This window comes from Uloborus diversus, chromosome 9 (genome assembly GCF_026930045.1).
Source record: "Uloborus diversus isolate 005 chromosome 9, Udiv.v.3.1, whole genome shotgun sequence".
Taxonomy (NCBI): Eukaryota; Metazoa; Arthropoda; class Arachnida; order Araneae; family Uloboridae; genus Uloborus; species Uloborus diversus.
In genome coordinates, this window is record NC_072739.1 from 33,718,696 (window position 1) to 33,742,300 (window position 23,605).

Sequence of the window (23,605 nt, forward strand, 5' to 3'; positions counted from 1 at the left end):
ATTAGTTCATGTAGTGAGAAACAAAAGGATGTAAGTGCCACTATTAAAAAATTTGGAGATGACCAGTAAAACTGTTAGGTGAACCTCTCCCCTGTTTTGGGGCAAGAAATAGTACTAGTAGCCCTGGTAGGTGCTACTACGTAGCCCGATTTAGAAAAACTTTTAAATGAACGCCTACTTAGGACCGGAACTTCAAGCGCCTCAAGACCATTGAAAATATCCACGTGCATCCCTTTGCTTCTCTCTGCCTCATTTGTCATTGAATCATAACGGTGTTCTGTTGAACTATACATATTCGTGCTTCTCTCATCTGAGCACTTTGCTTGTTTTACAGAGAGCACCTGTTACTTGGAAAGCAATCTTGTCTTCAGGACCGGATTGGGATCTAGCTATCACACATTTCGGAAACAGTTGAGGCTATTACACTCTCCTTACAGAGCTTCCCAAATACTTCTCAAACATTTTGCATTTTGATCTTAAAAAAGTAAGAAACCACATATTATATTTTGGAAACTTATAAAATGTTAGGATGCTTTGATAGTGTCCCAGCATTCAGCTTTGTCTCAATAAATGCAACTGGACTTTTGCATTTGATAAAAGATGAAGAAAATATCCTCTTAAATTTGCTTAATCTAATTTTTGAGGACCATTTTGGAAAAAAAAATTCCTATAAAAGAAAACTTCACTCTTTGAAAAGCCAAATATTTTTTTTTCTTCTACAATTGTAACACATTGTAGGAGAATTTTAGCACCTTTATTTCTGATTAGACTTTTACTTGTGTTCAGTTCTGAGTAGAGACCTAATGTGCATTACGCTATAGGCTTCTATTTATAAGTCAACATTTTTTTTTTTTTTTGGTTAAACGTTTCTCAAGCCACATTTTTGTGGGTTCACGAATATCGCATAACTGAAGCGAGTGGCTGAACAACGGAGCTCGCGTTATTTCGACCCTCTTTGGTCGACTTCGAGTTTCCTGTCTCCTTTATCGACAAATGAGACAGCAGGTTAAATGTCTAGTAAAATTAGAAAATTTTAGTCGAAAATTAGAAATCTCACTTTTTACATACGTTTTACGCTAACTATATTACTCCTTTACTACATTCTTAAAGAAAAATATAACCAACAAGCCTTACAGTAATCTGAGTTTTCACACTCTAAAAATCTTGTGTTTTACATTTCTAAATATAAATTTTTTTCAGTTTTCTATAAGTGATTGTTTTCATCTTTTTAGAATGGAGGTCTCTTTGCCCTTCCCTACGCGACGCAAGCAGCTTGCGGTATGATTGCTTGTTTACAGCTGACAAACTGAGACAGCACTCCAATTTACGCATTACCACCATTCAGAAGATCGTCAATTCTGTTGGTGAGTTTTTAATGTCAAGAAATACTCATCATCCCTTTAGTCACATCCTCTATCCGCGTTTTAATCCATCGGACCCCCTTCTTTGAGGATGTTCCCTTTTCCCATTTTTTGTTTTGAGGAACATCCCCTTCGATGACGTTTTACTTGGTTTTCTGCATTTTCGCATACTGGTTCAGCGTCCTATGTATTTTTCTAGCTATTCTATGCAATTCAAGGCTAATAAAATGCAAAAGAAAATATTTTTGTTTGAATTAGCTTGAAATCGGGGTCCGATTAGAATATTGGCCAGAAACTTTCGCTTAAAATGTCAGATGTTAACTAAAACAATGTTAGCCACTTGGCACCCCTCAAAATCAGGGACCCTAGGCCACGCCCTAGTTCACCTATTCAGTAATCAGGCTCCGTTTGAAATTATGCTTGGAGTGTTAAGGCTAATTAAATTTTTACGCACAACGCTACCTAAAACAAGTAAACCATTATACCTGCATAAGGCACGAATGTTTCATGTCAGGGGTTCCGAAAAAATCCAATTCATGAGTTAGTACTTGATGATACCGAGAAATTTATTTCAATTTCCTATAATGTTTAGTTCAGTATTAATCAAACCAAACCCAGTAGCACGACAGCCCATGGGCACCAAGGCCTACTGTGCCCATCTCAGTCTTCCTGACCAAGGGTTCTGGGGTGCTAGGAATATGATCCGGTTAGGTGGTCAGATAAACACGGAACCCCCAGTGTTTAGTTCAAAAGCACGCTTGATGCTCATTTTACTGACCCACTGAACTAAGGGGGTGATGGACTGAGTCCACAATGTCCGATCCGGGAATAGAACCCGTGCCTGCGGCGTGGAAGCGCAAAGCACTACCACTGAGCCACTGGGATTTACTATTAATCGCATACAATATTCTATTCAGTAATGCTATAACGTTATTTATATTTAAAAAAAAGCAAGTACCTTGTTTAAATATTGGGGCAAATCCCAAACTGAACTTTTGAGAGGGGTCAAAATAGTAAAACCATCCGTCTTATGCTGTGGGAAAACTTATTGTTTTTCAAATTTCACTAATTTAGAAAATGTATCAAATGTTGATTATCCCCCGTCGGCCATTGATAGAAAGTAATTGAAATGTATGAATTGAAGTGTATGAACAAAATTGATAGTATTTTCTTTGGCTTTTATAGTTAAAATTTTCACATTTTTTTGAAGATTTTTGGAAACTTTTTAGCTATTAATTTTTTTGCTATCAAGTTTTGAATCTAATTCGTACATGTTCTTGGTCGTAGTCTTTAGCTTCATTTATTTGCACTAAAAAAAAAATAATATTTGTACCTCTGAAATGTGCACATAAATTTGACTGAAATTTTCAGGATTAACGAAATTTGTCAATTGAGAACGGGGACTCTAGGAATTCCACCGATTCGAACACACGAATCAGTTTCTAAAACAAATTTCAAATGGCAAAAAAGTACGCATTGATGTAGTTTAATACTTCTAATACACTCATGATTGTGAAAATTGCAACAACATGCAGGACTCATTGGAAAGGTATAAAATTTATAGCACATATTACTGATAGTGCTACTAATAAACGATCAAAATTACAGATCAATGAAATGAAAATAACTGGCGTAAATTAATATCGAATGTAGCTACCCCCGCGCAGCTATGCGAGGCTGTACACGTTTCGGCATCTAATCATAAAGGTGCTGAATGTCACGATTATGAAAAGCATCCCATATGGCTTCAATCTGAAGCCAAAATTCATCCATACCAACTGCCGGACGAGACACATGGGGGAGTCACCAATCAATGCAAAGCGAGACATGGTTGACGGGCGTCATATCCGGAGAACGGGCAGACCAAGGAAGTAGCGTAACCTGTCGTGAACCGAAGAACATTTGTACGTTACTTGCCGCATGTATGCGTGCATTGTCCTGCTGAAACACTGCAACAGGAATGCTCTCAAGAAAGGGTAGTACCTAGGGCGTCACAGCGTCCCTGAAGGAGCGCTCGCTAATGAGTTTACCTGTAATTCGGACTAGATGGGACTGCGCTTGATATTCAATAGCGCTCCCAGACCATGGCGCCTGGCGTTATGCCGGTACGACGTCGGATTACACAATCTGGGAGGTGACGTTCCCATGTGTAACGTCTGACGCTTACACGTAGATCGTTAGTTCAAATTAAGTCTGGATTTCTCCAAGAAGACGGCCTGTTGCTAGTTCGCACGCCATTGGGTGTGTTGGTGGGCCCATTGAAACCGGAAGTGACAATGGTTGAGGGTAAAGGGAATCCTTTCATGCAGGGCTCTGACGCAGCAGACGTCGATCAACCGAGGATGCAGCAAGTGTGACCCTGTAGCCATACTCCAACATTCTGCTAACGCACGAGAGGACGCTATACGATCCATCACAGTTAAGGCGGGTGCGGTGTCGATAATCTCGTGGCGTCGTTCGGTTGCTTGCGCAAATCCTTCGGCTAATTTCATCATCCTCTGTCCATCTTTTACAAATACGCATCACAGTTGAGGCATTACGCCACGTGCGGGCACTGATTTCTCTGTACGTAAGTTCACCCTCACGCATGCAGATCATGCAGCCCCATTCGAACTCCGTTACTCGTCCGTCAGACGCTCTGCGTTTTGGACGAGGCATATTGCGTACTAGAGAAACATCTACCATCCGCAAATAATCATACAATGATTCCAAAAAAACTTTTACGACGCTTTATATAGAGTCTACGTCGCAGTTCAGAGGGCGTAACTCGGTCCGCACATGCCCGACGTCTCTAATTCTAATCATTTGCATATCTTATCCTGCTATACATTTCCTGTGAATTTCAGTTCATTTTCATAATTCCTTCTTGGTATTGCAATTTTAACAAACATGACTTTTATTATTGGTTTTGTGCCAAAAAAGTTACTGCTGGCTTTGTATTTTTGAACAATTTTAAGCGCACTGAAAGTTAAGCACCAGGGCCGGCTCTAGTAGTTTCGCCGCCCCAGGCGATGTGAAGTGTTGCCTCCTTTGTCTTAATACTATATGTATATTTTTGAAATTTTCGAACATACTTTCTGGTATTGCTACACTTACAGTTGGAAAAAGAAAAACTGAACAAATTTGTGTTTTTCTTTTTTTTCCCTCCTTTTGTTTCTTTACATTTCGCTACTCCTAAAATCTGCTACCCTAGGCGGTGGCACAGGTCATTTACCCCAGGAGTCGGGCCTTTTAAGCACAAATGAGTAGTTATGAAATGTTGCAACCTCCTGGTCATATGAAGTGAAACTAGAGTCGACGAGTAACAGCAACACGAAATTAAGTAATCTCTAGATAAACTGACGAGTCAACTTCAAGACTGATTGCAAACAAGAGCAATTAAGATTTTTAGATCATTGTCGTTTGATAACAATTTTGTAAGCAGTCTGTACAGTTAACTGGGGTAACTCTGGCATATTTTGAGTAACATTGGCCCCAAAACAAAAATTCAATTAGTATTTGCCGTCAACGATTAAGTCAAGTCGGTGCTGCTGTGACTGGGCCCTTGAAACGAATGAGTGATAATCACTCTCAATTGTCTCATAGTTTAGACACTCTCTTTTCGTTTGTTGGGTCAAAGTAACTGGCAAAGACCAAAGTTACTTCATTTGACGGTATGTAAAATAATTGGCTTTTGTAGTTTGCCGAGTGCCAAAAATAGTTCGAGACGATAAAATTAACGAGCAGATCGTGGCTATTAAAAAAAGAAAAGAAAAAGAAGTGCAATCTAAATGGTGGTTTGTTAGAATATCATGAGTTACCGCCATGATCCTTTTGGCAAAATGTAGGAAATGGCAGTAGCAGTAGGGAAGTCGCTAGGGAGTGGGAAACGGGGACACATCACCCTTTGAAAAATAGAAAATTTTCTTTTTGTGACCATAAAAGAGAACTAAAATCAATCTTATGCGCAGAGGGTTATGGTTAAGCTTCGGAGAGCTCTCCGAGATTTACCTATACCTATATCCAATTTTTATTTTCTGGCAAAGTCACTAAGTTGCATCACGTGTGCATTGAAATAATGCACAAGACATGGGACTTCTGTGTACCTTGAAGAAACAGACATCGCCGAAATATTAGAATATTGAACAGTGTTGTTTCGTTTTAGCATTCTACGGTCCCGGCTGGCTGTCGCGTTTGTGGGTTGCAACCTTGCAGTCATTGTAGCTCTGCTCGCTTTCTCGGTGGGTTTCAACGGGTTCATCTTCTCGGGATTCAACGTGACCGACGTTGACTTTAGCCCAGAATTCGCAGGTAAGCTCGATTCATTACTGAAGATTATTCTAAATTCGATTGAACTTTGAAATCTTTAATCTACTCTAGACATTTATCTACTGTGTGTCAGCTTTTCAATATTATCAACTTTACGCTTTGTATTTCCAACAGCATTTCAGAAATTGACAGCGACGAATATTTTTTTCCTGAAGAATTTAGAAAATATTGTATTTGAATATTTTGTTACGTTTTAAATACAAATTTTAAATTATTCTAAATGTCAAAATTAAATCAATACGTATCTTTTTCGTGTTAAAAATTCTTCCTTTACTATGTAAAAGGAAGTAGTAAAAAAGAATGTCTCATGAAAAAAAAATGATGGTATTGAATTCGTATCAAATTCAGTTGTACTAAAATTGTTGTATGATTTGTTTTTCGGTACATTTTAACCGTTAAAGACCAACCTTTCTATTTGGACCATATTCAGACCCACCACACCTGTTTTGCCCAATGTTTAAGCGTACAATTTCATGAAAGGCAAAGCGGAGAACAAAATTACGAAAAATATTAATATTTCAAACTTGAATACGTAAAAAATAAATCAACAAAAAAATAAAGTAGAAGCAACTCTTTAACAAACAAAAACAACAACAGCTTTTCTCTGTTCAAAAAAAAAAAAACTTTTACTCAATCTATTTGGTAGGAAAATAATACACCTCGAAAAAAATAATCTCAACAATCTCTATTTCACAACTAGCCGGCTTCGGCACCTGGCTCGAAAGTTCAGACTCTCTGAACTTTGAGACATTTTATTTTGTATATATTCGAGTTGAAGGAACCATTAGGTCTAATCTGAAGTACAAAGTTTTTCAAAAGTTTTCTCTCATAAGACAAATAATGATTTCTATATGTTGCGGGCGTGACCGTGCAGTCACACCCATAACACGTTTTCAGTTACTCATTTTGTTTTCATGTTAATACTCCATATTATGATACATAATGGTTTCTTATGTTCGAAATATCACAATGAAAAGCCACATCTTAAAATTAGAGGAGTAAACTGAAGATATATCGGCAAAAATATTGATCAAGTTAACCGCTATTTAACACGAAAACTAATTCTGCCTTATAAATTTACTTTAGGGACTTTGATGGGAATCACAAACTGTGCTTAGCCAATATCTCTGGTTTCTTGGTGCCTGTTTTCGTAGGATGGGCTGTCAGAGATGGAGTAAGTATAAAATCCATTATTTTAAAAGAACTTCGGTGAAGCAACTTGAGATTTTCTTTCAGAAGAAGCGCATAAAAAATTGTTTCGAAAGATTAACAAAAAATTAAGAGACTATTCTGGTTGTCCTAAATGAAATGAGTCTAAATGCAGGGGGATCAAAAAAAAAAAAAAAAAAATCCATTATCAGTATGTATAACGACGAAAAGAAATACATGCATAGAACAAAGAATATCTGAGCAATTCTTTAGAAAAGTATAGTTTCTTGTCCCGCGTTCATAGCAATCATAGAAATTCTTTTCCATTTTTTAAACATTATTTATTTGTCCCCTTCTGAAAAAGAAGATAACAGGCATTTAACAGTGCAAAATGATAGTTATTTTTGTTGAGGCTTAATATAAGAATTAAAATGACATTACCAAACCACTGTCTCTGATCAAAAGTTCTATCTTTCGTGGCCTGCCTAGACAGCTGTATAACTGATTATTACAATGCTTCAAGTATCCTAATCTGAAATCAAATTTCTTTTTTTTCTTTATTTACATTAATGTGTTTTACCCATGGTTAAGACTCGTACCCATTAATTTGCGTCATTAACATCCAACAGTTTTTACAGTTTTGCATGACCCCCTAGGTGCAACTGTTGGCTCAAATAACTTTCTGCTTTAGTAGCAGCTATCATAACTTTGATGGCAAAATAAGAATTTCGTGTGTAGAAATTTCCAAGTTTCTTGATAAAGTGTATTTAATTTTAGAGTAAATCGAAGGAAATGCGTCAGTTATTACCATCCTTCCTCAATATGAGTTACATATGATTTTGTAATTTTTACACAATAATTTTGCATAAATATATACCAGTTTGATCCTCAGTATCTCTAAAGTAAACGAAGATTATTTGTAAAATTCTGAAGCTTAAAGAAAATATATATCCTGCATTTAAAAAAAAAGAATAAAACAAAGGTCCCCCTAGTGAAAAGTTGAAAAATTTGGAGGTCAAAATACCACCTTTCTAGAGAATTGGCCATATATGCATAGGAATTCAATAAATTTCAACATATCCTGTACTTCACCAGCTATGATGTTGCGGACTGCTTCGCGTAACTAGTGCAGCCTGTACAAAAACAATTTACTTAAATCCAAAGGATTCATTTAAACCCGTTGCCGTTATTACGTAATGTCAAGCAAGTAAAGAAATCAAAAAGCGTTAGATCAGGGGTTCTTAACCTTTTAGGCGCTACGCCACCCTTTGAACACTGACGGGAGCTCACGCCCCTCCTCCCCCCCCCCCGTCAATACGAGGGCACAGTAAAAATTTGAAACTGAAGCTAGTTGGGATAGCTGAAGGAGGTTATTAAATAAAAATATTGATAATTTCGTAAACAAATTTAGTGCATAACTTTTTTATTAATTGGTTTGTAACCACTGAAAAGCATTTAGCTATAGCTGGGGAGCTAAACGACCAAAATCAATGGAAAACTGAAAATTGTGATAAGATGCCACTAGGTAGGAATGTTGTTTATGACTATATGAAATTGAGACCCAGAGTCACTTTCAAAAAAATTTTAATTCAAGATGGCGACGTTTTTCAAAATGGCTTCCCACATTATCGTTTTTTAAATATATGTCATACAGAAGAGGTTGGTTGGTTTGATTTTTATGGCGCAAGAGCCCTTGAGGGCTATACTGCGCCAAACGATATTTTATTATGTGCTATTTATTTTTTATTAAAGAATATAGTAAATAGAAGCATATTTTGAAGGAGAAAGCATAAAACTTCAAGTGTCAATATTAAAAAAGTGCATCCGATAAAAACATTTAAACAATTTGAAAATAAAGACAAAATGGGCGAAAAAATATCTTGAAAAACAAAGGAAGGACGAAATCACATAATGACCAGACAAACACTAAATTAAAAAGGAGAATCCAATCTCCTGGAGGAAGGAGTACAAATTGCGATGGGGTGGATCCCCCAGCAACTCCTTCAAAGATGGGTTAAAATTATTAAAATATTTATAACGAATTAGATTAAAATTTGGGCAGTTGCATAAAATGTGCAACACTGTCTGATTTACATCACATGTAATGCATGTTGGAACTGGTTCATGACATAAGAGATATTTGTGGGTGAATCTGGTATGTCCAATGCGAAGTCGAGCTAATAAGACTTGTTCTCTCCTGGTGATATTTAATGATCCGAAACCTCTAGTGGAGGGCTGGATTGAATGTAATTTATTTTCGATTTCTGAATTCCACGTCCCCTGCCAATACGTGTTGAGGCTTACAACGATGGCGTTTTTGATATCATCGAAAGGTACACTATTATCGACCAGGATACTTGCAGCTCTGGCAGCTGAATCGGCTGCCTCATTGCCTGCAATACCCACATGACCAGGGATCCAACAAAAGGTAATTTCAAAATTATTTTGCATAAGGTTTTTGTATAAAAGATATGACTGGATGACTATAGGATGGCTATTATTATTGCAGTGAGTGATGGCTTCCACTGAACTCTTGGAGTCAGTGAATATCACCCACTTTTTGTAGACGGATTGGGTTATTGATTGTAGCGATGAAAAAATAGCTTTTATTTCTGCAGTAAATACCGAGCAAGATGTGTTTAGTTTTTCTGCCGTAACTTGATCATTAATTATTGTTGAAAAGCCGACGTGATTGTTTGCTTTTGATCCGTCAGTAAAAATGTGTTTGTAACCAGAATACTTGCTTTTGATCTCATTAAAGACTTGTTGATAAACTGTATCTGCAGTAGTTTGTTTTGGGAATTCTGATAAATCATTAATTATAGAAGGTATGACTTCGCACCATGGTTCAATTAGGTTTATTGTGTTGACGGTTTTAAAATCTGGTAGCTGCAGGTCTGAGAGTACCCGACGCATTCGGATCCCAAATGTTGGGGTCATCGAAGGCCGGTTTAGAAATAAAGCAGCATTACATGGGTTAAAAATATGGAGATGTAGTGGGTGATTAGTGCAAGGTTTTATTTTGAAGTAAAAATTTAAAGAAAGTTTGAGGCGTCTATTGTTTAGAGATTGTTCGTGTGCAAGGATATGAAGACTGTTGATAGGCGAAGTTCGAAAGGCTCCTGTGCAGATGCGTAGTGCCTGATTATGTATTGGATCCAGACTTTTCAGATAGGTTTTAGCAGCGGAACCATAAATTTGACATCCATAATCAAGTTTTGAGCGTATCAAAGCCCTGTATATTCTTAGCAGAGACTCAGTATTAGCACCCCAAGAAGTGTTCGCTAAGACTTTAAGGATATTTAATTTTAATGAACATTTCTTTTTTAACTCTTGTATATGCGGTATAAATTTTAGTTTATTGTCAAGTGTGAGACCAAGGAATTTTCCTTGATCTTTTACAGCTATTGGTTGATTATTGAGGAGGAGATTTGGGTCAGGGTGAAGGCCTCTTTTTCGGCAGAAGTGGATACAGAATGTTTTTTGAGCAGAGAAAGTGAAGCCATTTTCTTCCGCCCATTGGGTTACTTTATTGATTGCAATTTGAAGTTGTCTTTCAACGATACTCATGCCGTTGATGAGAAAGAAATTTGAAAATCATCCACGAACATGGTACCTTTTACAGCGGGAGGCAATTGGCCAATCAAGCTATTGATTGCTATAATGAATAGAGTTACGCTTAGTACACTTCCCTGGGGTACTCCTTCTTCTTGAATGAAGGTATCCGACAGAACAGACTTGACGCGTACACGAAAAGAACGATGTTTCAGAAAATTGGAGAGAAAGATGGGTAAATTACCTCGCAACCCATACTCGTGCAGGGTTTTGAGGATCCCATACCTCCAGGTACGGTCGTATGCTTTTTCAATATCGAAAAATACGCTCACAAGATGTTTTCGTTTAAGAAATGCTTCTCTTACTGATGTTTCGAGAAGAATTAGATTGTCTATTGTGCATCTGCCACGCCTAAATCCACTTTGATATGAGGATATGAGATGGTGTGACTCCAGAATGTGCATCAGTCTGGCGTTTACCATCCGTTCCATGAGTTTACATAGGCAACTAGTGAGAGCTATAGGTCTATAGCTCTCAGGTTTATCAGATTGTTTATTTGGTTTAAGGATAGGGATAACTATTGCTTGACTCCAGGATTTTGGGAATCTATGTTCGGAATAAATTCTATTAAAAAGCTGCAGAATATTTTCTAATGAAGACCTGCTTAGATTTTTTAACATGCTATTGTGTATTTCGTCAGAGCCAGGTGATGTGTTTCTTGATTTTTGTAAAGCAATATTTAGTTCATGAAAGGTAAATTTTGTGTTGTATTGATGAATAATGTTTGAATTAAAATCAAGAACTCTTCGTTCTTTATGAGATTTAATAGCTAAAAACTTAGAACAGTAATTATTTGCGCTGGAGACTTCAGCCAAGTGAGTCGCCAGGCAGTCAGCTACCTCTTTGTGATCAGATAAAAGTTGACCATTTTTCTCCAGAATTGGAGCACAAGATATGCTATAGTTTCCAGCGATTTTTTTTATTTTACCCCATACAGTCTTGGACGGGGTGGACGTCGTGATTGTGCTGACATAGGCCTGCCACGAGTCCCGCTGGCTTTTCCGTCGAATCCTACGAGCTTCAGCACGAGCTCGTTTAAGTGTCACAAGATTTTGTGTGGTCGGGTATCGACGAAATGTGTTCCATGCTTTTTTTTGTTTCTTCTGAGCTTCTTGGCAAGCAGAGTTCCACCATGGCTTAGGATATTTGATCCTGCCTTTAGAGGTTCTTGGTATAGCAGCGTTCGCTGCGTTTAAGATGATGTCGGTTACTCGCTTTACCGCTACATCAATATCAATGTCAGTCACGTCTTCCGATGTTATTTCTGCCAAATGGGTAAATGCTGCCCAATCAGCTCGATCAATGCGAAGACGGCCTTGCTGATGCTGCTGATAGCTGCAGCGTCCAGTATATGTTATTTTGATTGGAAAGTGGCCACTGGTGTAGAGACCACCCTGCACCTGGAAATCCCAAAGTGGCAGAAAGGAAGGTGAGGATATTGCAAGATCGATGGCATGGTAGGTTTGCGTAGGAAGGTGGAAATAGGTATTTTCACCGTCGTTAAGAACACATAGATCGTTGTCTTCAATAAAGTTTTCAATAATTAGACCTCTGCTGTTAGAGTCTGAGCTCCCCCAGAGAGGATTATGGCCATTAAAATCCCCCAAGATGACAAATGGGGGAGGAAGTTGATCAACCAATGTCTGCAACTCCACGCTTCTCAAGTCGTAAGAAGGTGGAATATATATAGAGCAAACTGTGAACAGCGAGTGAAGGTGAACGCGCGCAGCTACTGCTTGCAGGGATGTGTTGGTATTGAGCTGGCTAGATGCATAATCATTGTTGATTAGCAATGCCACTCCTCCACAACGACGGTCGCCTGACAAGCAGTCCTTGCGGTATATGTCAAAACCTTTCAACCTCGGTCTATCAACAGGGGACAGAAATGTTTCTTGCAGACAGAATATGGCCGGTTGGTGATATTCGACAAGATCTTTAATGTCCGTGACATTATGCGAGTAACTCTGACAATTCCAAGAAAGAATGCTCAGGGCCATGAAGAGAAAAGGAAGGAGAAACGGCCAGAAGAAGAAAAAGGAACTCAAGAAGGAGGATGGTCCGTCCACCCTTCATCGTCGGATGGCGGAAGATCTTCAAAATCGACATCCTCGTCCTCCTCTTGGGGAGGAGGTTGTTGGAGTTTTTCGATTTGGGACTTAGTTAATTTTACTTTCTTACTAGAAAGTAAAAAGTCCTCTTTCTTAAAATTATAAAATTTTGGGGGCCTCTGTTTAGAGGCTACCCCAATTTTTGCGCGCGTTTGAATAAATTTCTTTTTTTCTACAGTTTTCTTTTGTTTTTGATCAGTTGGTTTGTTCGAAATTAATTTAGTTGAGTAACTTGTACTTGGGATTTGTGTACTTTGTACTTGAATTTCATTATTATTTTTTTGTGGAGGCTTAGGAGTATTGAGCTGTTTATTTTTTGATTTAGGAGAGTTAGTTGATTTAGTGCTGGTTATTGTAATGATTTGAGGATCTGTTTGTGTACCGGTGGAATTGAATACTTTTCTTACTGCTGCAGCATATGAAAGTCCAGATAGAGGTGTACGAGACTGAACTATTTTTCGTGCGTCTGGGTATGATATGTTCTGAGTAGTTTTGATAACCTGTATTTCTTTTTCGGAGAGCCATTTAGGGCATTTTCTAGAGTAGGACGGGTGATCTCCTTTGCAGTTGACACATTTGAATTCCTTTGAGCATTCATTGCTATCGTGGCCGGCCTCAGCACATCTGGCACAAGTTTCTGTGCCACGGCATGACAGCTTGGAATGCCCAAAGCGCTGGCACTTAAAGCACCGTAGCGGGTTAGGAATGTATGGTCTAACAGGGCATGAGAGATATCCAGCTTTGACACGTGAAGGGAGGATAGGCGTACTAAAGGTCAGAATGACATGTTTCGTATTCTGCATTACGCCATTGCGTTTAATAGTGATCCTTTTCACTCCACTTACGTGTTGGTCCTTCATTTCATCTAGGATTTCCTTCTCTGGTGTGAATAGAAGGTCTGGCTCTGAAATTACTCCCCGAGAAAAGTTTAATGTAGAGTGGGCTGTAACTGTGCAAAGATAAGGACCTAATTGTTTAATAGCTAGTATGAGTTGAACTTGTTTATTATCTTTTATTTCGACCAAAAGCTCACCTGTTCGTGTTTTTTTTACTGATTTAAATTCGCCGATTAGATTTACAAGAGCTTTGTTGATTAGAAAAGGAGATACAGCAGTAAATGTAAGGTTTTCATTTCTTTTGATAACGAAAAATTTTGCGGAGGTATACGATTCATTCTGACGCTCCCCACAAGGGGGAGAAGTGTTCTTTGAGTTTTCATCCATAAACGAACCAGAGAACTAGGGGGAAAATATGGGGTCTAGCCCCTGTGTAGCCCCCCACACAGAGGTAAGGCTGCGTACGACAGGGTTCGCCTGCTATCCCTGAAGTCTCCCGTTTGAGGCACCGACTACCCCCGGTACCACGCAGCCATCGGCACGGTTGACACGCCTTGGCTTAGGGGTTTTCGTCCGCATTTGGTAAGTGTGATGAGGGAAGGAAGGGAGAAAAATCCCCTCCCGCCGATATTCTGTTTGAGCAACTGGGGGTTCACGACTCCTCCCAAGAGCTCGCCCCGAACTCACCACACCGCAAGCCCCCCCACCACGACAAGGTAAACGGACACGGGGGATACAGAAGAGGTTTTTATGACGATTTATAGATTCTTCAAGTCAAAGATTTTGTTTTTTGTATTGAAAAAAGAGCCAAAGCCAATATAAGACCATAAGTAGTATTTGTTATTAGTTCTCAGGCGGTTTTTAAACACTAAAAAAACCCAGAAATCCAACAAAAATTTAATTTTTTAAATTGTTTTAATTTTACTGTAAAACTACATTTGTTTGTACATATACTGCCCTACGCATGATAATTCAGGTAAAATATGCAGTATAACTAACTACTTTGAAAAAAATGAAGCGTGCCCTGTCTTCCAGAAGAGTTTACGGTAGTGAGACCAACATTTCTTTCTTCAAAAGAACCTGATATTATAATTTGTTCCCATCATTCATCTTGTAAGACAACTACACCTAATTTCAAGACTGGATTTTCACACTTTTACCACTATTTTACGAAGATTCATTATTAATAGTAATGATTCAGTATGCTATGAACTTATTTAACCAGTTACGCTATTTCTTAATGGAAATCCTGTCATGGCATTGGATCAACAATTGTTTGCCCAAGCAAAATTAATTCTGTAGAATAACCCAGAAGTATATGGTGAAAAGAAATTTTGCATCATGTTTGGTGCATTTTACAAACTTTTCTCAAGGCGCTGGATCAATTGGATGTAAGGAAGTGGATGGAGTAGTGCAATTACTTTTGCTGATATTGCAACTTCAACAGTTGCGGAAAGTTATTCGAAAGTTAAGCACGTTAAGAAAGCTAGAGCAAAACTGCTGTTACCCTGTATCACTTGCTTTTTGATGCTTATGAAGAAGCAGATTCCAAGCTTGAGTTTCAGCCATGGTGTAAAGAACGAGCTAAAGGGAGTAACGCTTCGTTTAAATATTGGCTAACTTGTCTTAATACGGAAATCCTGTTGCTCCTGTTTGTTCGCTCAATCAGAGATCGAAACTACATTTGTTCCGTCAGTGCTTGAACGGAATGATTCCTTGTTTTTATTTATATTCATTTATTTTATTTTTGCTTGATCATCATCACTACGCACGTTGGTTGTCAACACATCTAAAAGACCTTTATGATGCAGAGATTGAACTACCAGAGCTAAATTGATCATTAATTTTTGGACAGTTTGTGATAAGAAAATCTAACAGATTATTCTCAGCAATCAGTATAGACCATGCACATGAACACAATGAAATAGTTAAAGGGGAAGAAGATGCAAAATAGGATCGACATAGGATCCATCTCCACTAAAGAATGGTTTCTGGACCAGAAATAAGATAAATAATAAACGAGTTTGAGTGTGATATTAAGCTAAAACATGGAACAAAATAGTCGGCTTCATCTTGAGCAGTACCACTCATTTCAAGTTAAATTTGTTACTAAGGTTCGAGCTCTTTATAGCACTTTGAAAAAGCTTGGAAATCCAATTGTGAAAATTACCAGGATCTTATCGTAATCGATAGCAGGGTTATTGTGCACAGTGATGTCAATGCTACAGTTCATGCAGCCGAGTCCACTGGGAATTCAACTATTCCATCATTGAAGAAAGACTTGAAAAAGACCAACGTTCCTTTAGAATGATACTACATTTTCAAGACATGTTAGAAAACGGTTTCAGGAATAATGTCATTTGCACTGCTAATACAGATGTCTTAGTTTTAGCAATATCTTACTTTTTTCCTTGTCAACATCGGATTATTTATGGAACAGGAAAGAACTACAGATTCATTCCAGTTCATTCTATATATGAAGCTATTGGGAAAGAAAATGCATTAGCTTTTCAGGATTTTATGCCTTTACAGGTTGTAACAGCATTCTCAGCTTCCCTGGGAAGCCTAAAGAATCGACTTGGAAGTCATGGACGATATTCAAAGAAGCAACTGCGGCATTTTTATTTATTTCGCAACCTCAGAGTTCTTTACCTCATGAGATTTTCGACATTTTTGAAAAGGTACGTAGTTCTACTGTACTGTTCCACTAGTTATACCGTAACTATAAATGATGCAAGGAAAAAGTTGTTTGACAAAAAATCGGCCACTTGAAAGTTTGCTACTAAAAAAGGGTGCCTTACAGCAACAAGTATTGCGTAGTGCTTTCCAGGCTGGACATATTTGGGAACAAGCTGACAAACATATCATACGTGCTCCATCTCCAAGTGAATGAGGATGGCTCTTGGATGACAAATGTTGGCAGCTGAAATGGTCGAAATTACCGGAAGTTTCTGACTCGTACACTGAGCTCATTAAGCGCGCGTGCATAATCTACGAAAACAAGTGTAGCTGCAGAAGTCTTGCTCTGTCCTGCAAAAAAGTATGCAAATGCAAAAATGAATGCCAACAATGAAGCAGTGTTTGACTAACGACATATTATTAGTATTTTTGCACATGTATGCATTTAATATTTTTCCTATTTTTACATTGGTACTTTGAAAAGCATGTAATCTCTTTTGTAAGTAATTAAATTAGATTTATTAAAAAAGCACCAAAATGAACATTTAGCTTATTTTCAACCTAGAAAGCGAAATCTGTGACTTGAGAAACCCATAATTCGATGTAAAAACCTCTTTTGTACGACATATATTAAATGTACTCAAAAATGGGTAGCCATTTCGAAAAACGCAGCCATCTTGGATTTAAACGGTTTTTGGAAGTGCCTCTGGGTCTTAATTTCATTGTATAGTTATAAACAACATTGCTATCAAGTGGAATCTTCTTATCATAATTTGCAGTTTTCCATCGGTTAGCTCCCCGACTACTACGTTGAGAAAGAATTTTAAAAATTATTTTCTTGCTGACGAAAAACTGATAGCAAGTTACGAGGTGGTTAGAGATCCATTTCATAAGATTCCCGAAGGACTATCCATTGATCAAGAAAAATTCAGACTAAACGACAGGTTGCGAAACCAAATGATAATTTTATAATAAATCATTATTTGAATTTTGGTTACGAGTAGAGGATTCATTTCCCATACTAAAAAAACAAGCATTTCACACTCTATTACCATTTTAAACTTAGTACCTTTGTGAAACTAGATTTTCTGCTTTAGTTTCTTTGAAAACAAAATTTAGATCCCGGCTAAATATAGAAACAGAACTGAGAGTGGCTATTTCTAATACTATGTCTTCCTTCGAAAAACTCAGTTCTTCAAGACATGCCCTAGGAAGTCAATAATAATTACTAATTTTTATTTTTTATGTGGTATATTTTTATTAAGTAAGTTTTGATTCAGAAATTGTTTATACTTCAATAAGATAATTATTAAATATGTTGAAATGCATTTTCTTTTCTATATGTCCGCTTGCCCAAAGGTTGAAAATCACTGCGTTATATGACTAGGTTTCATTAGATTGGAGGCGTTTTCCGCATTTTCGCAGGTAAAACTGACCATCAGCTTTACACAGCGAAGCAGCTCTTCATGGGTTTTACCACCCAGCTTCCAGGGAACCATGGCCTTTCTTTCGTCCAAGAGCATTTCTTTAACCAGTTTGAATGGTAGGAGAGCCTCTTCCTGTTTAGGGGGTAGGTGCGGCCAGATATGAGGATTTGGAACGTTTTTTTAATGAAAGTCTAACTAGGATTAGGATCTAACTTAAAAGGCGTTTTACACAAAACTTTGACACTTTTTGAGCAGCAGTGAGTACAGTTCGCTTTTCCCGATTCTTTCTTCCGATTGGCTTTCTTTGAAGTAGGCCTATTTTTCTAGCACTTGAGTTAAATTTCGCCTTCCAGATATGACAACTAGTAACGCGAACGTCTACATTTTTCTCTGCTTTGCAAAATCTCTTGCTTTTAGCAGACAGTGATAGAACTTGAAGGCGCTTTAGTGCATCGAAGTTTAAATATTCTTTTCGCTTTTGCTTCCAGCATGAAACTGTTTAAATATTTTTTATTGTTTTGAGTGCAAATAAATATAGCTTTGCTATTTTCACACTGCAGCAAACATTGAAAAACCGGAGTACCGTTTCCGTGACCACATCAATTGTTTACTTCATCACGGGAAGCATGTACAACTACTTTGGATCAGCTGAACTGCAGCCATGGGGATCTTCAGCCAGAAACATGGAGCCTGAAAAAATTCTCCAAGACCCTGAAGACGAAGAACCCAAAAATAATAAACCAATGTCATACCCATAAACAGTTTGATTGCATTTTCGGTAGAAGGTCCGATGCTACATTTTGGGGGAGCGATTAAAAGAGTTTGCTGCTTTTTATTTCGAAAAAGAACTGAAAACACTGCACAGTTCACCGTGTAACAGTTACTGTAAAATGGACTATTTAGTAGCTGTTTTTAAATGTTGACTTGAAGTTGCCGAGCTCTTGTCCTACCTTTTAATTCTGTGCAATATAATATATACTAAAAGTATTGTGATGCTATGAAATAAAAATGAAAACTTTTTTAAACATTTAGACTTTTTTTTTCTTTTCAGAATTATTTACTTTTATTACAATTATTTATTTTACACAGTGAAATTCCGTTACAACGAATATAATTTGTTGCACTGCTTAAATATAAATAAGCCACATGGAATCTTCAACAGAAAGCTCGATGAGCCAAGTCCGCGCGAGATTGCCAAGTCAGTGCAGTAGCTGCTATGGCAAATGATTTAAATTCAAGATCGAATGTTTGTTCTAAAGTTAACAGCAGCAACAGATTCGCGCGACACAAATAGTACTAAAATAGTCCGTCCCCTGCTCATTTCGCTCTCCAGCCCCCCCCCCCCCCTTCAATTTCAATGCAACCTGTGGAGGGTGACAAATTTCATACGCTGCCGGATGTGCAACAAAAGACTATTCTTTTGCAACTCAGCCGTCCTGTGGCACTGCCAGGCCTGTCAGGCGAGGAGAACGTTCGATCTGCATCAAACACGTATAACTGTGTTGTAAACTGTGTGAATATTTTACTTAATTGAAATTAGTCCCATTTGGTGTGTCTACACCACAAAAACGCGTAGTTGCAATGAATCCGATAAAATAGGAGTTGGTAATTGATGAAAGCACTCCTTTCCTCTCAGAACAACAACGCAAGATGTTTCTCAGGTTGGCATATTTCACATTATTTCCTCAAGAATGATTCGTCACTTTACTGTGAAACAACATCTACAAGCATAAATGTTACCTAATTAATTCAAAAATACTCCAAGTAATGTTTTAATTTCGGGTAACTGGCATAAAACCATGTACCACTGAATCACTTAAACATTCATTTGTTTTAGAGGACTCCAATCTACGCCCTGTGGGCCAAAACAGGCGTTCGAGCACATTTTGCCGGGCCCGCAAAAAGCTTGCCAACTGAAAAAGAAAATCCAATTCTTCAAAATAAATGATAGATTTCCTTTAACGCATTTTTAAACAAAATTGAGCCCTGAAAATCTCACCAACCACCAGTGACCGCTTAATTTGAAAAAAAAATCGTGTGTGTAGGAAACAGCACCGACTAAACCATCTGACCTGAACTGAAATATATCGTTGGATTGTTGGCCCCCTCCATGATAAATTTACATGATGGCCCTCTAGTTTAAAAGGCTGGAGACCCCTGGTTTTTAAGACATCAAACAAAATCCAATTAATTTATCCTTTGTCATATTCTATACTTTGTGTTTGACATTCATGTAACGATTTTTTTCTGCTTTTGTATTTGTACAAACAAAGTTTAGGAAGCATTGCTTTCAAGACAAAATTTTCCTCTGAAATTTCAATTTCTATTTTAAGCAACCATGAACAAATTTTGAGTTTTTTTATTTTGTGATGTCTACCTTTATTACAGTACTAGAAAATTGCCCATCTAGGTATGACGGGTGAAAATTGCTTCAACATTTGAACGAAGCAATTGCCTGTTTGGTGATATTTTGATAGTGGAAATTCTAACCCTGAAGTCCAGTAGATAGCGTTCATTGTTGACCACTTTTTCGTTTCTTCATTCTCCTAAAACGACAGTGCTACCAGTAAAAGAGTTATTATAGCGGATCCAGTTAAGCCTCGTCAAAATAAAGCATTACCCAGTATGTCAAACATTAACAAAAAATATAATCAAACTGTCATGCCGTGGGGCGAGTTTCATTGTTGATGACGTCAGGAGCGTTACTCGATCATTCGCTATTATATGAGGGTTGAGTAAAGTAGTTTTATGGTCGTGAAAAATTTCGTTTTACAGATTTCGTCGATAATCATTCTTAATTATTAAACATTATGTATACGAGGAATTGTTCACAACTGATTCTGAAAATTAAATTTCCGATATATGATTTTGAAGTCAAGTACATCCCGATAATCTGGAGAAAAATTGTCAATTCCGGTTACCATCATTACACTCCTGATGTAATCTCTAACAGAATTTTTTTTTTTTTTTTTTTTTTTAAATGTGTAGCTTAATGTGTTCCAAACTGCAGATAACATTTTTCTCAAAAGGATTTCTTTAAATCTGTCTTCAGACTACAGATAAGAAAATGTTATTTTTATGCAATTACACTTTCCTCATGTCTTTTTTAAATTAGCTTTAACAACAGAAAACAAATTTCTGTTTAAATAATTACATTCATCTCCCCAATTTCACTGAAGCGAAATTCCCTTCCCCCTGTTTTTCTGCTTCCATCTAATCTTTACATAGTATAAAATGAAGTCCTGAAAAAGCGTCTGTGTGTTTGAACTCGCAAAACTCGAGAACTACCCGGCCGATTTCGCTGAAATTTTCAGTTTGTTCCTTTAAGTCCTGAGAAGGTTTGCCGATCAGTTCGAAAAAAGTTCGATGAATTGTTTTTTTTAATTCTAATTTAGGCCCAATTTTCACATAAATTTCCGAATATGGGGGTAAAGAATTACTTGCACATATTAATACTATGTGTCGTTGGAAAGAGCAGAATTTTCCGCGTTCTACGCAATTTGTTTCAATGATCTAACTTAATTATGGCGGGAGTTATTTACGTTTTTAACTCGAATTTGTTTAGGCTTAGCTGAAATTTAGGCACTTCTTTCTTCATTAAATTTATCAATGAAAAGTGAAGGAAGAATTGTCCTACAGTTTTCTTTTTGACACCATTGAAAACAGCTGCTTTTTTTACTCCAGATCTAACTCGACCTATGTTCGAAAGTTTAATCCTCTTATCTCCATTAGAAAAAAAATTACAAGCGAATTAAATGAAGTTCAAAAATCTGTTCTCTATTCAAGTTTCTAACCATTTCATTTTGCGTTTCCACAGTAACGCTTTTTGAATCCATTATTTCCATCTTTCTCATTTTCAATTCAACTTATTTTATTTTGTGTTTCCATGGTTACGCATTTTAAATCCATCTTTCTCATTTTATTTTAATTTCTTATAAGTATTTTAATATCTGTCGTCATTGCTTGGAGAGAAGATGGTATTTTTTCTTTTATTTATGCCTGATTGTTGAATATACGCCACTTGGCACAATTTTAATTTTCAAGGTAGACCGGGCAAAGCTGGGCAACGCAGCTAGTCGTTTAATATATTTAAGAGGGGAAGAAACCTTAAATGTCGGCGAAATTATGGGTAAACAGTCTTTCCATACATGTTTTCAATTTAAATAATTACATAACGTCTGAAATTAAGGAACTTCAGACTTCACAGATAACATTTTTTTAAAGAATTAAATTTCCCTCATTTGTCTTCAAATATCTTGAGACTCTAAAATAACTTTTTTCTCGTCTGTTTTTCGTAAAACTCTGGCTTCGTACTAGCGATAACACTTTAAAATTAAAATAACTACATTTTTTTCTCATTTGCCTTTATTTAAATATCTCCAGGCTATACATTTTTAATTTTATTAAGTAAATTCTTCTCAAAGGTCATTCTTTAACTCTATTTTTACACTAAAGATGTCAATTTTAATTACATTTTCATAACGTGATTTTTGTTAAATGTCTGTTGATTACAGAAGACAGTTTTTATTTAAAATATTTTCATTTTTACCATGAATCATTTTTAAAACATCTTTAGATAGCCTCCTATTATAAATTTAATTAATTCCATTTTTATTAAATGTCTTCAACTATATATAACCGTTTTTAGTTGGAATACTAACATTTTCCTCTTGTGAAATGCTTTCAGACTATAGAGATGACTTTTTTTTATTTAAGTAATTATTTTTCTCATTTGTCCTTAAATATCTTCAAACAATAAGTTTTTTAATTTCAATTATTTTGATCTGCCTTTCGTTAACTCTACCTTCAGACTGAAGAAAACAAATTCCAACTTAAACCTTCCCATTTTCCTAAACAGTCTTTCCCTTAGAATTTTAAGGTTATAATTAACTATGTTTAATTCAAATTAATGAGATTAACCTCACATTTCCTTCATTAAATGACTACAGATAACAAAGTTTTACCTAAATAATTTTATTTTGCTTATGTGTATTTCATTAAGTATCTTCAGACTATGTATAAGACTTTAAAATTTTAATAGCCCCATTATTCTTCAACATTTCACAGATTAGGAACATTGCAGAACTATTATTTTTGCGCCAAATGCTTTGAACTATGAAAAAATACTTTTAGAAGTTATGATTAGGAATTAAATAAAAGAGGATTACATTTGAAATTAATAACCTTGCCTTTCAATCTGAATTAGAATAACATTAAAGCATTCATTCTTTAAAATAGTTGTTAATTTTCTTCTGAAGTGGGTAAAAGTTTGGGTTTTACGCCAGACAGCTTTGTATTTCTTTTGTAGTCACTTATATTATGCTAAACGGATATTCTAATTTAAGTAAGTCAAATGTTTCTTGGTCCATTTAACGTGGAGTTCGAAAATAAAGATAAGTAATACAGTAAAACCTCTTCGGTTGGTTGATTAGATTTCTATGGAACAAGAGCCCTTGAGGCTATACTGCGCAAACGATATTTTATTATATGCTGTTAATTTCTCATTCAAGAAAAAAGTAAATAAAAGCATATTTTGGAGAAGAAAGCATTAAACTTCAAGTACTAGTATTAAAAAAAGTGCAGCAGATAAAGACAAAATGGACGAAATAATATCATGAAAAATAAGGAAAGGACGAAATCACATAATGACGAGATGAACGCTAAATTAAAAAGGACGAATCCAATCTCCTGAAGGAAGAAGTACAAATTGCGATGGGGTGGCTCCCCCAGCAACTCCTTCAAAGATGGGTTAAAATTATTAAAATATGTATAACGTATTTGATTAAAATTTGGGCAGTTGCATAAAATGTGCAACACCTTCTGATTTACATCACATGTGATGCATGTTGGAACTGGTTCATGACATAAGATATATTTGTGGGTGAATCTGGTATGTCCAATGCGAAGTCGAGCTAATAAGACTTGTTCTCTCCTGGTGATATTTAATGGTCCGAAACGTCTAGTGGAGGGCTGGATCGAATGCAATTTATTTTGGATTTCTGAATTCCTAGTCCGCTGCCAATAAGTGTTGAGGCTTACGATGGCGTTTTTAATATCATCGAAAGGGACACTATTATCGACCAGGATACTTGCAGCTCTGGCAGCTGAATCGGCTGCCTCAT

The 23,605-nt window shown here is 36.7% G+C and overlaps 1 pseudogene; it reads left to right on the forward strand.

Annotated features, from left to right (window-relative positions):
- The window catches only part of LOC129229288 (sialin-like), a 94,190-nt pseudogene that overhangs the window by 23,786 nt on the left and 46,799 nt on the right, over nt 1-23,605 (forward strand).